Genomic DNA, 13,743 nt, shown 5'->3' on the forward strand with positions numbered 1-13,743 from the left:
AAATATTATGTCTGAAAAATGAAGAAGATACACGAGACCTCGAGTAAAACTACCGTTCACATGGTCCCTAAAACGATACTTTATTACATCGCTCAAGGAGGGGGAAAGTTTTCTTGTTGTTTGATTGTGCGTGTTGAAAATATATAAATCAGAGACAAGTGAGCAACTTGAAACGTCACAGCCGCTATGTGCTAAGCGCTAACAACTACACAACTCTGACTAAAGACAGAAGCAATAGTTCTTTGGAAGTTTAAATTCTCTGTTCTACTTTGTATACCTTGATTTTCATTGCTAAATATTTAATGTAGCATTATTGTTTTACTCTTGAACGATGTAAACATTTGACTGTATTCGCAAGGAGGTGTGAAGAAACAAGGGACACTTTCGTGAAAGCGCGATATTCAAATGGACACAATGCCAGCTTTTTGTTCGTTTTTTTGACTGGACCATGGAATCTGGTCAACCTAAATAAGTTTCCTTGTAATCATTAAAAAACTTGCAGTGGTGCACGTGATGGGCAATAGAACCAATTTCACAAGTCACATCTTTGCACTGCGAGACACACTAGCGGAGGAGGCTCAAGCAAACGACGTGAGTGCTGTTGTCTTCATGACTTGCCTGTCTGTCCTTGGAACCGTCGGCAACGCCATCTTATTAGACGTGTTTGTTCACACAAAGAAGAAAGCTTTGTCCACATACTTTATAGTCACCTTGGCGTCCATCGATCTCTTCATCGCCCTTATCGTTATTCCAATGAGGATTATGCTCTTCTACGTCTCCGTGCCTCTGAGTGTGTGTTGTCTTTACTTGAGTATCGCCTATACGGCTGTCTCCGCGACTATAAGTCTGTTTATGTGCATTGCTTTTGACCGCTATCAGTCTGTGTGTCTGATCACGAGACCAGTTCTAACAGTCAAACATGTCAAGTACCTGGTGTTGTGGGCATTTTTTGGAAGTGTGTACGCCTCCGTAATCGCTCCACTGTTCGTTCAGGGTGACGTAACTCTTGAGAAAGACGGTGTGAGGACCACGTTGTACATGAGGGAACAGCATCCATGCTACATGACAGAGTTGTTGTCACATCCAGACAGAGTATGGGACCCCCGTTATATTGTACATTTCATTTTCGGTATATGTTTCATAATTATCATCACTTTTGTATCTGCGCTGTACTTTCAAATCTTCAGAACCCTAAGAGACTCTGATAAGTTCAGACTCCGCTCTAAAGCTACTGTGACTCCGATTCTCCGTTCAGACACAAGTCTGATCACCAGGGAAAAACTGACAGCACGCCCCTGCTTTGAGCTCATTCCACTTGAGGCCAGTATCTCTAATAATAGGCAGGATCATATTGTCAAGGTCACTAAAGGATTACAGGGTCGAGCACCGACCTCAGGTGAGCCTTCACTGTCGGTCTCTGTAAAACAACAATCCTCTGACAGAGTCATTGCATCAAGCGAGTCCTCACTCGATGACATTAATGATCAAAGAAGCAAAGGTCACCCCACTAAATATCTTTTGGATAAAGGGTTTCCATGTGTCCTGTCGGCTCGTCAGCTACTTACTGAACGAGAAAGTGCTTCGACTCTAGACGCTAGTTCAGACGCACACTGTTTCAGACGGACCCTGTTTGAGGAGGAAAGCGGCAAACCATTAGGACCAAACGTAAAGACAACAAGCTTAGTGCTCACAAACAACCAGCTGCCGAGTGAAAATCATGAATCAGACAGGCCATTGATATACCGTGGTGCTACTGAGACTTTACTAGAAAATCCGTCTAAACTAGGGAGCAATTCCTCTTCGTCATATTCGTTAACTCTTCCTTCGGAACCATGGCACAGAAAGATGGAAGACACCACGGACGATCTTAAACGAAAACTGACACTTACGGCCCTGAGAGAAAGGAACATGGGGCACAAAGACGCCCTATACCCCACCGATGACGTTTATAATCAGAAACATAAAGAACGTAAGGAAACAGAACACCAGGAGAGATTAAGACCGAAAAAGCTCACACATGACTCTCTACCTTTACGCCCGATTCAATTGCAAACCATCAGAATGAATAATTCATCGTTGACTTACACCAGGAAAACTGGGAAGGGCTCAGATTTTATTGGTGAGAAAAGTGTGTCTTCCCGTCGTCATACCCAGTTATGGAATAGTTCTTCTCTGTCACCTCCAAAGCAATCAAGAGTTGTTTCTGAAATCTCGGAGATATCTGGGGCCAATGATACTCGTCCCTGTTTATCGAAGAATTATGAAGAAAGAACCGCTACGCATGGCGAAGCCTCTTGCTGTGGTGACAGTAGGAAAAAGAAAAGTAGCTTTTTTAAGAGCCGACAGACGAGCTTACATTTGTTTAAAGTATGTCCAGACGAGTACGAAGCCCAAGCCAGTCGGTCTAGTACAACATCATATCTTGACGTTCCTCAAACTCGAGCCTCGAGACTTTCAGTATTTCCTGCTGCCGGTCCCCCTAACGAGATACATGGACAGCCACCATCCACCTCAAAGAAAGCATGTTCCAATCTCACATCAACGCGCTGTTCATCAGTACATGGCGCTCGGAACACCTTTGAAGCGTTCAGAAAGCTATCTTCCCGAAATGAATGTGTTAGTTCTCCATTCATAAACAACTCGAACTACAACAAAGTTTACAACTATAACAAAGGACATGGTACGTTCAGGAGTATGTCAACACGTGTATCTCTGAGACTCCTTGTGGTTACCCTGACGTACAGTTTATGCTGGCTACCGTTTTATCTCATCGAACTGGGTGTGGTCCGATACAGCAACTATTCCCTGCAGATATTCCTCTTGGCCAACGTCATGAACCCAGTAGTACATTTCTTGAGCAGCAAGAACTTTCGCCATGACGCCATTATCAGAGTAAAACGATTCATCAAACGCATCTCGTTCTCAAACAGACCCAATGGTTAACAGGAAGGACGAGAAAATATGCCTTGTGGAGATATTCTTGTATCATGATGTTGTTATACTCAAGTTTCTATATCTTTTGTCATAATTTTCTACTCCTGCTCTGAAAAAAATCGAAATAACCACATAACAGATTCCGGCTAGACTATGAATCGATCCTCGCTGAATCATAATGAGTCACAATTGGATCCACAACGCTGTAGGTAGAAGTAAGACTTCCAATGGGCCCGTTGTTGTTGTTGTTGTTCTTGTTGTTGTTTGCATATTCAGGAATACGTTCACAGTGTCTTAGTGGGAATTATATTTAAAACTTCCAACGTTCCAACGAACCTATACCTCGTCGAAGTGAGTAAAATACATGTTTGAAAGCAGGTACCCTATCAACAGTCAAGATGATTGTCCCAGTATTTCTATTTATTTATTTTATGTTCTCATTTCAATTAGAGCCGCTCCTCTACCTAAACCGTGATTTATCTCTGTGAAGCAAATCATTTTAGAAATAAAAATAATGACACACAGTCATTATCCGTTTTAGTCATAATCAATTAGGAACATTAGTTTTAGTTTACCAGCCTTGACAGGCCAACTCTTCTTCTCCTTTTGACTATCGAGGTGTCTTTGTCGTTCTCAACCAAAGATAGTACATAACAAGACGGTTCACTCAGGCAAAAAAGGGTTCGCAGAAGTCTGCTCATTGCTTCAGATGGCGCTGCAGTCCTTGTTTTAAAGCTCTCTTTCGTTTTTCCAGAAGAAGAATAGGAATAGCACTCTATGGCGCAGACCGACTGCTGCTCATCAGCTGTTCGGGTTCCTCCGGTGCGGAGTTTTAGTTGGGGTTTTTTTTTAATGACCTCTCGCCTCTCATTTCAAAGTCAAATTAAAAAAAGAAAACAGTCGCCTCTTCCCCCGGAAGCATTTTTTTGTCAGCGTAATCATTTTTAAAAAGACTTCTTCTGAGATTTGAATTCTAATATATTAAAAAACTTGTTAGTTTCACTTTGATTTTTTTCACCCAAGTAGGGTAACTCTGTTCGCAAAGGGTGCGCTTTTCGACGAGGGCGCAACCGGATTTTGAGGTCGGTTTTTTAATTAGCTCAAAGAGAGGAGTGAACTATCGTGTTATGTACTATCTTTGGCTCAACATAAATGATATATTACGCCTATGATTCTCACCCATACCTGAGAAAACTAATTACTCGATCACACCTAGGAGTATACAAAGAAAGCAAGTTACGAAACAAATGTGTCTAAAAATAGCATTGAGCCAGATACTTAAGCGTTTGAGGCGAGCACATCACTGTAGGCGAACGAGTCCCTATGCCCATTCACAGCCCATTTGGAGCAATCTGGCAACTGAATATGTAAAACTTTGAATCTGAGGTGAAGGTAGCTAGCGGACAGTAAAAAGTGAACCCACACTTATGACCTGCAAAACAGATTCGATTAATGAGTTCTCTAATTTTGTGTTCTTTAGAATACTAACGCAAAAAGCCACAAGCCATGCATTTGAAATAACCGTAATACTCAGCTGGTCATGGGCCAAAACTGAAAGTGTAAAGGTCAATGTTTTGTGTGCTCACGAGATACTCTGCTGTGAAACTCCTGTCTGCGCATAGGTTACTTTATGTTATCAAAAGTTGAGATAATCGTTGTTGTTTACACTGTTGCCTTATACTTATGGTTTTTCTAAACTGTTTTTATATTAAAATTTGTTGATATAACTTCTGATGTATCATTATCCTCACAGGCCACAACAGCAGACTCAACAATAATTATGAACGTCATTGAAGGTAGCTGTTTAGTCTTCACGCTGTCGGTGCGATATCTATTATTACATTAGTTAAATACACATATCACTCCCATTTTCATGAAGTCTAATCCCCTTGACTTTGGCACTGTTGTTTTTATCTTTATCGTTGTTTCTTGAACAGCTTGACAAATCAAATGAGAGTGTCCATTTTCAGAAAGCAAAATCCCTACAACCTTATGTTGGTTTTTGTTGTTTGTTGTTTTTTTGGTTCAAATCTAGGTACTCTAGTTTTTGTTTTCAGCCAGCCAATTCTTGTGCGTGGACGCAATTTAGAGAACAAAGGTTTGGCATTTTACTACAGTGTTAGTGTTGGCAACTAAAACACCATGTAGTCCTCAGTATCTCCGTCCCTTGCATTAATTCTGAGGCTCCTGACCCCTGGAATCACCATGCAGTGTGGCGCCGTGTCAATAAAATGACGAAAAATTGAATCCAAGGAAATGTCATATCTTGTCACTTTATTTGTTTCATATGTTTTAATTTTCTCACCAAAGAATCTACCTAATAGGCTTCGTAAAAGGAAGCAAAATACTTACCATAGCTTGTTCACTTTCATCTGTCTATGTTAAAAACGGTTTAAAATCTCGCTAATTAATGCGCATATTTACCAATGAGCCAGAGCCTGTGCATGGTAGTCCGGTAAGCGAATGAACAAACAAACAAAATACTACTTATATTATTAATTAAAACTGTTCCATTATTTGAGACCTGAAAAAAACAATGCCCTTTCGACGCATGCACAGGATCACTAAAAAAAAGTGGTCTACAGTAGCCTAGCCTGATTGCTCATTACGAAACAACGAACCACCCTACCCCCCCCCCTTTCACACACACATACTTCAGTGTAAAGGACGATTCACATGAAGCAGTATGAGGCAACGGAACAGTGACGGAAAAAGTCCGTCGGCTGTGTTTGAAAACTGCTGCTTTCTGTTTGCTCACTATTCTCATGAGACGGAATATCGCAGCGGAAACTGTTGCGGAGCCTTAGTGGTATTTTAACAACCGCTTCCGTGAGCAAATTTTGAGACACTGTCGCCGCGTCTGTACCTCTGAGGCCTGCTGAAGGTTCGAACATAAATCAACCAAAAAATCAATAAATATTGAAAAGATCTAAAAATAAAAAAAAGCCCCTTCAATTAATTAGCGCCTTAAAATTAGTTTGCTCGCAAGCACCCTCAAATTTGCAATATTAAATAAGCTTTTATAAATGTACAAATTTTCATATATATATTTTTATATATATATATATATATATATATATATATATATATATATATATATATATATATATATATATATATATATATATATATATATGTATTCAATTTTTAAAATATAGCCGGCTAGATTATTTTCAAAGTAAATATCTTGGTCTGTCTCGATGTGGTCCAGAGGATTGATAAACAAACACACACACACACACACACACACACACACACACACACACACACACACACACACACACACACACACACAAACATAGATGTAGGCCCCTCGTGTCGACACATTAGTCCGAGTGGTGGTGTTGATGTGCTTTCCTGCTGCATTGCCAGCGGAGATTGATTATAGATGAAGAGTCTAGCTGACCACTAGTGAGTAAAATGAAGTTTTCAACTGCAATTTATGGAAAACATATCGAGCTCGTTCTGCAAAAGCCATCCTTTTATGACGCTGCCTTACCACAAAACAAGGACACCGCAACACTTTTGCTCACAAACTCCGCAATCATGTGATAATAATTAAAGTCCATGCAATTTCCGCAAATCGTGTGCCCTTGCGGTTCCGTCGCTGCACACCGCTACATGTGAATCCGCCTTTAGATTATCTGGTTCATTCTGCGACTGTCCAGACATCTCTGTGTGAGTCTCGAAAAGTGCGCACCCACCTGTTGGACAGCAGTTCATGGGCGTGCGTTAAAGTGTGGCGTTGGTTGATGAAAATAGGTCAACTGTCTCATGTGTGGATTGTAAATCTTCTATTATTTATTTTATGATCCTCTTTAGACTAACATAAAAAAAGGTGCTGGAACCTTAATTTGCAGCGACCTTCATTTATGGGCGGCTTGGTTCTGTTGGTCATCCAATTTTTAGAACTGTATTCAAAGACCTTTGAGAAGCTTAATTAAGGGGATTTAATTTCATCTTGTTTTGACCGTGGTCAGACGAAAGTGAACAAGCTATAGACTGTCATCGTCTGTAATACAGGTACTTGGAAAATTTCATTCTCTATAATTGTAAGGGTGGTACATCTTATCCAATATGAAGTTTCCCCTCTGATATGTCCAGCCGTTGCCAAAAGCACAGTGGCATTCAACTCAGTTAATCAAAATTAAGATAGCAATAGATCTTATTTTTTAAATATCACTGATTAAAAATCAATCCTGGGGCAGCAATGATGGTTTCTACCAAAATGCATCATTCATATAGACCCCCCCCCCCAAATCTCCCAGTCTCACACGCCAAGTGGGTATGGACAAGGGAGTAACAAACAGGTCTAGTGCAAGTCAACAGGGTTGGCAATCAATTTAATGGAAGAATAACACTGACCGGTATTTAATCCCAAAAGCCCAATAGTAAAGCTTACTTTTATGTATGCATAACCTCTACCATGTCATTTCCTGGTCTACTTCCTTTTCTTCTGCATTCTTATTTTCAATGAACTGTGGGCAGTCTATTTTGTTCTTTATTAATGAAGGTGTTTTACACGTCTCATTGACACAATCATTTAGGAGGCTGGCTTTGATCCTGCCTGACTCCAGGGATGAAAGGGATAAAACGTTCCAGCAGAAAAATTGAGATACGCGATAAAAATTCTCCACGCATAGGAATCGAACTCGTCTCTTCTGCCCACGAAGGGCGAAAAGCTTACTCGCTACACCACAGATGCCTGTTTGAAATGAAAGGCTGTCAATGTCACAAGAAAAGCAAAATAATCAATGACCCTCTCATGTTACACCCTATAGTCAGGCTAATCTACCACTCAGGGGTATAGTGTGGACAGATAATCATCTTCTCTTCAAACACACTCTGGTTACCATCGAGACACAGGTCTCGGCCATCGTTCGTTCTCCATCAGCCGATAACGGTAAACCTTTTTGTGGACTAATAAACCACCGAGGTTTCTGTGGTTTAACCGTTTCTAATAATGATGGTAGATTAAATAAGGATTTATCTTCTCTGTTTTTCTGACAGAAAGACTGAAAGCTTCGAAACAATCGGGAACATTGACTTTTCTACAAATACAGGATGACCCAAAAACAACAGCTTCACAACTTGTTTTGTAGGGATATCTTCTTACGTACTAAAATTTTGCGTTTCAAATTTGAACACCTCTTGGAAGCCAAAAGAAATTTCTCTGGTATTCATTTGAGATAAGTCCATTGAATGGTTTTGCTGTATATGGCTCTTTACAAAAAACACCCATTTTCAACCGTGTCCCCATTTTCGTAGCATGCGCTCTCAATCTGGCTAGCAAACCGACCCGACCCGAGCGTGCCAATGGGCACCCGGTATAACAAGTCAACAGAAATTTGCAAATATTATTTTCCAAAATGTCCTTTGCCTATTGAGATCAATGTTAAGTTAAGTAAAGAACAGAGAGCTTTTTGTATGGAACATTACCTCTCCACAAACTCACCATCCCTGACATTTCGTAAGTTCTGCCCACGGCATGGAAAGCGTGCTTAAGTGCCCTCAGGACCTTTGATGTCATGAGTTAAGAGGATCCATCGGTTTTGATCTATAGCGAATCAGAACTTAAAATTTCCTTTAAAATGATTACATCAAGTCGAACATTTCCTCAATGACATTTGGTTTAGTGCAAAGCCCATTATCATCCTGCGGGATATGTTGACTCCAAAAATGCTGTCTAATGAGCACCCCACTCCCTATTGTTTCTAGAAGCCACTTCATACTGAATATGTACCGTGCATGTGGCTTTAAACACTCATGGTTTAGAAGGTCCTTGTGTTTGGGCGCCATTGAACATTTCGAATGATGGTTAAAAATGTATTGAGTCCAAAGGAAGGTATGTAGAGCACTGGGTCTTGGCTTTCCAGAATAAAATTATTCTTTTTTAAGCTCTGTTAGAATAAATTAAATATTATTTAAATGTTACAAAAATAAAAAATTAAATGCCAAAGAGAAAATAGACACAAAGCAATTCTCCCCCTATGACGTCACAGTGTGGAAAGTGTAATCCTTTAGGCCGCAACCATATTAACGCCCGACACGGACGGTCAGACCAGACCGTCTTCGGGCACAAAAGAATGCGCACCGGCTCTATAGAAATGGAAGGTAACAAAAAACGGGTTCGGCTACCATACTGACGCCCGACGTCCTGTGTCGTCCCCGGTCAGACCGTCTCCGATAAAACATGATCTACCGAAGATCGGGCGAGATGGGAGGGAATTTTTATGATGTCATCTCTGCATAGTTGTGTCCCCCTTTCCCGTCTCAATGACACCACACAGAATTCTAGCAGTTCTTGGTCAGCTCTGCATATCTCTAGCAGTTCATTGAAACCGCTATGTTTCATGTGATAGTATTGTTGGAATTTTCACTATCTTCCAACAACTGCGGAAATAAATGATGAAATTCACCTTGAGTATCACGCTTTCTTTGGATGGGATGCTCTGAAAATCTTCTTGTCTTGGTTTTCCTTTTTTGTCTGCGTCAACAACAACAATTTTCTTTTTCTACCACACGCCATGTTTGTGAGACGGCAGTGTCTGACCGCCAAACTCCGGTGTTAATATGGTCGTCCGCACCCGACGGGAAACTGCGGGTTTGGTCTGACTGTCGGTGTCGGGCGTTAATAAAATAATAATTGTTCTACCCTAACTCGTTTCCATTTTGTAATCGAATCGTTTTTAAAATGACAGACGTCAAATCTTCGAAGAAGTAGGGTATCGAAACTGGTAAATGATCATTCATATTATCTCTGAGCATTGCGTGCGCGTGTATGTGTTCTTAATTTGAAGTACAATGATACAGTTATCCCTGCTCTCTATGGGGAGTTAGGAATAGGACTTCAAAGAGGGCATCGTAGCTACTTATCATTTTATGTTGAATATCAAGGATTTAACCACGCACAACGCAGGTGCACACAATACACAAGACCTCAGTGATTTAAATAACTCACCCAAAACTTCATTCGAGTGTACACACACAAAAATCTGTTTAACCCCAGTGGCATCAGAACAGTAACGCACGCTTCGTTTTTTTTTAAGTGCGTGTGTGTGTAAAAGGGGGTGAGGGGGAGCTACTCAGTATATATCATGGTCTGGAGCAGAAAGGATGTCTAGACTAGGCTTACATCACAACAATGCGTGAATGCAGTCAAAGAGTCTACATAACAAGAGCGGCCACTTCTCTCTTTGAGCCAATTAAAAAAAGTGTCCTCAAAATTCGGTGGCGCCCTCTCCGCAAAAGCGCACCTTTTTCAAACAGAGTTACCCTACTTGAGTTGAAAAAAATCAAAGTGAAACTAGCAAGTCTTTTAATAAATTTCGGAAGAACGCTTTTTTAAAACGCTGACTAAAAACCTCTTCCGGAGGAAAGGGTGAATGTTTTCTTCGTTTAATTTGACTTTAGAATGAAAGGCTAGAGGCCATTAAATGTTTTTAAAAACTAAAACTCCACACTGAAAGAACCCGAACTGCTGATGAACAGCAGTCGATCTGCGCACACAAGGAGGTGCTATTCCTATTCTTCTTCTGGAAAAACGAAAGAGAGCTTCAAAACAGACTGCAGCGCCATCTGAAGCAAAGAGCGAACTTCTGTCGGACACTTTTTTGGCTGAGTGGCCCATCTTGTTATGTACTATCTTTGAAGCAGCGCAGTTCCAATAGTAACGAGTACTCAATTTCTTTTCGACTGACTCATTTAGCCATATCGATACCGACGGGGAACGAGTTCATGATCAGCTTCTGCGACTGGTGACCTATTTTTGACAGGGGACGAATTAAAGATACCTCGAGAAATTATAGAAAAAAGCCGACCAATCGTTTCACGACTACCTTTACAAGATTCTTAAAAATTGGTGAACTTTGTTCTTTTTTCTTAGAGCCATTTCCTTTTTCAAAATAAGTTTCATCTTCGTGGAGTTTATGTCAAACAATTACAGCATTCTAGAACAGCTTTTGAGCGAGATATTAAGCAAACCAATTGTAAAGTTGTTTTGGGGTAGCTGGGTTTTTGATTGGGGGGGGGGGGGTTTAAAGGATAATTTTGAAATTATTTCTTCGGTGTTAGTCCTAGTACAATCGTTGTGAGTATTTAGTCATCAGATTTTTAGATCTACTCTTTACTTTAAATGCCATATTTCAATTCAGAAAGGGCCTAGTGAAGATAATATTATGTTAAAACCTTTTCGTTTCGGGAAAGTGAACAATAGATTTGACTGAGCTTGTTTCTGAGTAATCTTATGTCTACTTTGGGGAAATAATAATTATTTGTAAAGCTCATCATAGAGCATTGTGCTGAGTATGAATATGTGTTATATGAATTCAATTAATGCTGTTTACATGATATTCAACGTCCGATTTTCTGTTGAAGTTGAATGTCCTGGCAACCGCAGAAACTCTAATGACTAAACTTTTAGCACAGTCAAACAGTAGTACCTTTTTATCGTCAGTACAGTTGCGAGTACCTTTAGAAAACAACACATAACTGCTTGCAGGCCTCGAGACATAACGATCTATTAAACAAATAAGCCATTGTTCGGCATATTGAAGAACTTACTGCTGGCCACCCTTCAAATGTAACGAAAGAAGGTAGGTACAGAAGCGTGTATGTCCTCGAGTCCTCTACCTGCGATCAAAAAGTTGAAACAGTATGGTCATTGTCTAGTGTGCATTCACTTCCTCTTTCAAGCTCAGAATTTAAACGACCATTGAACCGAACCATGACATTGTAGTCAGAGAGCCTTTAAGACTTATCCCCCCCTTCCAGTTCACAAACATGTGGCACCCCTTTGGGGATTAAAAACTCGGTCACCCGCACCATAACCCAGTGTGATGAAACATCTATCAGTGCCGAGAGAGCAGCAGTAACATCAGATAACACGTGAGGCAATATGGTAAAATCAGGCGCTCGTCGAAATAATAAAATCGAAGAAACCGACTTATGAGCGCAATTTTTATCAAATTTTTGGCGTTTTGGCTCAACGCCTTTTATGTGTATTTAATTTACAAACCCATTTCCGTGTGGAATTTACAGAAAAATGTTTATAAAAGGCATATAATATGTAAAATTCCATTCCCCATGGGCCCTCAAGCTATATGGAAGTTACCAAACTCTGGCTACAATTTTCTCGATAAGTTTACGTCTGAAACCAGGTGACCCCCACCTTCTTTAATCGGAAATATCTCAACTTCTTTTCAATGTAGATCGGGGTTTTTTTCATTTAATACAAGAAAAAAGAATAAGCTTTACGATGATATTATTATTCTCTCCACATGCCCAAAAACTGACTCCACTGCGTCGTGACACGTTTTCTGATTGTTTATGACCTAACGGAAGTTTCTTGACTCTTTGGTTTTATAACCGGGTTTGTCCGTACTGTCCTTTTGAAGTACGGTGTACTTAATACAGCTCCCCGGAGACCAGTTGATGATCATTTCGACCTCACACTTTTTATGGTACCGTACAATGACCGGCAAAGGCTGTACAACTGAATAGAATGCATGCATTATTTATCGACAATCGAGTCGGTCAAAAACACCGCCAGTCAGACTAAATTGTTATTTGATACTTTAATTAAAAACAAAAGTGTAGAATGCCCTTTTTTAGTCAATGAACTTGCTGTTAAGCAACGTTTTTGAGCATGTTGGCTGCTGTTCGTAACGTTACCTTTGAAAATAAATTTAAGTCGACACTACGTTTTGATGGACATCAAAGTGGGAAACACTACAGTTTAAGCATATTATTAAAAATAAATTAGAAGAAATGAGGATTTATCCAGGGGCATCAAACGTATCCACTGAGTAGGCCAAATGTATCACATGGGGCTATATATACGCTTGACTGAGAAGCCTAGGCTTCCATCGAACCACATGCAGCAAAGCAATCATAGAAATTAGAAACAACCTCCTAGGGGGTTAAAACCTCTCAGCCTGGTGAGATAAAGTGATGAAATGTTTTTAAAAAACGTATTTCAAATTTGAAATTACGTAACCCTAGTTAATGAAGTTTCTGTAGATGCTTAACGTTACAGTTTACTGTTCTACAGATGTTCAGATTGGTATTTAAAAATTCAGTTAGGCTAAGAAAGTAGGCGTACAGTAAAAGATGAAATCGATTTGATCAGTATTTATTTTTGTTGGAATAAAAAAAAACAACAACCAAGAAAACTGGAACTCTAAATGCGTCAGCTACTGTCCATTCGTATATCTAATTGTTCCAAAAATAAGGTCGGTTCAAGGTACCTCTTTTCTTGTCTTTAGTTTGGATGAGAGAATGGAAAATATCAAACACAGAGGTGCTTTTTTCTTTGGTTTTGTTGATATTGTTGTTGTTTTAGTTGCTGTTGTGATTGCTGAAGCTTTTTCCCTGCTTTTATTTCGAGTATTTAACAACTCTTCAATGTGTTTGGTTTACAAGTAAAAACCACTTAACCTACTAGATACTTGGCTGACGTTTGATATTTATTTTTTGTCACACATTATTTCAAGGCACCACGGTGTGCTACTCAATATTAGAGGTAATGATTTTGGCTTCCGAATAACTTCATCATATTGATTAGAACACCATCAACTGCTTGCAGACACTTCAAGTTAAATAAACTGCTGGCTCTAATGTACAAGTGTTACTTCTCAGTTTGAAGCAATGAGCACTGATTAGTATTCATCTATTGATACTTCCAACTGGATGCACAACACCTTTGTTAGGTAAAAATCAATCTCGGCTTAAGATGTACATCACTATTACAATATAAATTATTATCTCTCAGTTGCTCCTTTCTGTGAGAACATAGTGCTTTGTAACACA

This window comes from Aplysia californica, unplaced genomic scaffold, assembly GCF_000002075.1.
Source record: "Aplysia californica isolate F4 #8 unplaced genomic scaffold, AplCal3.0 scaffold00008, whole genome shotgun sequence".
Lineage (NCBI taxonomy): Eukaryota > Metazoa > Mollusca > Gastropoda > Aplysiida > Aplysiidae > Aplysia > Aplysia californica.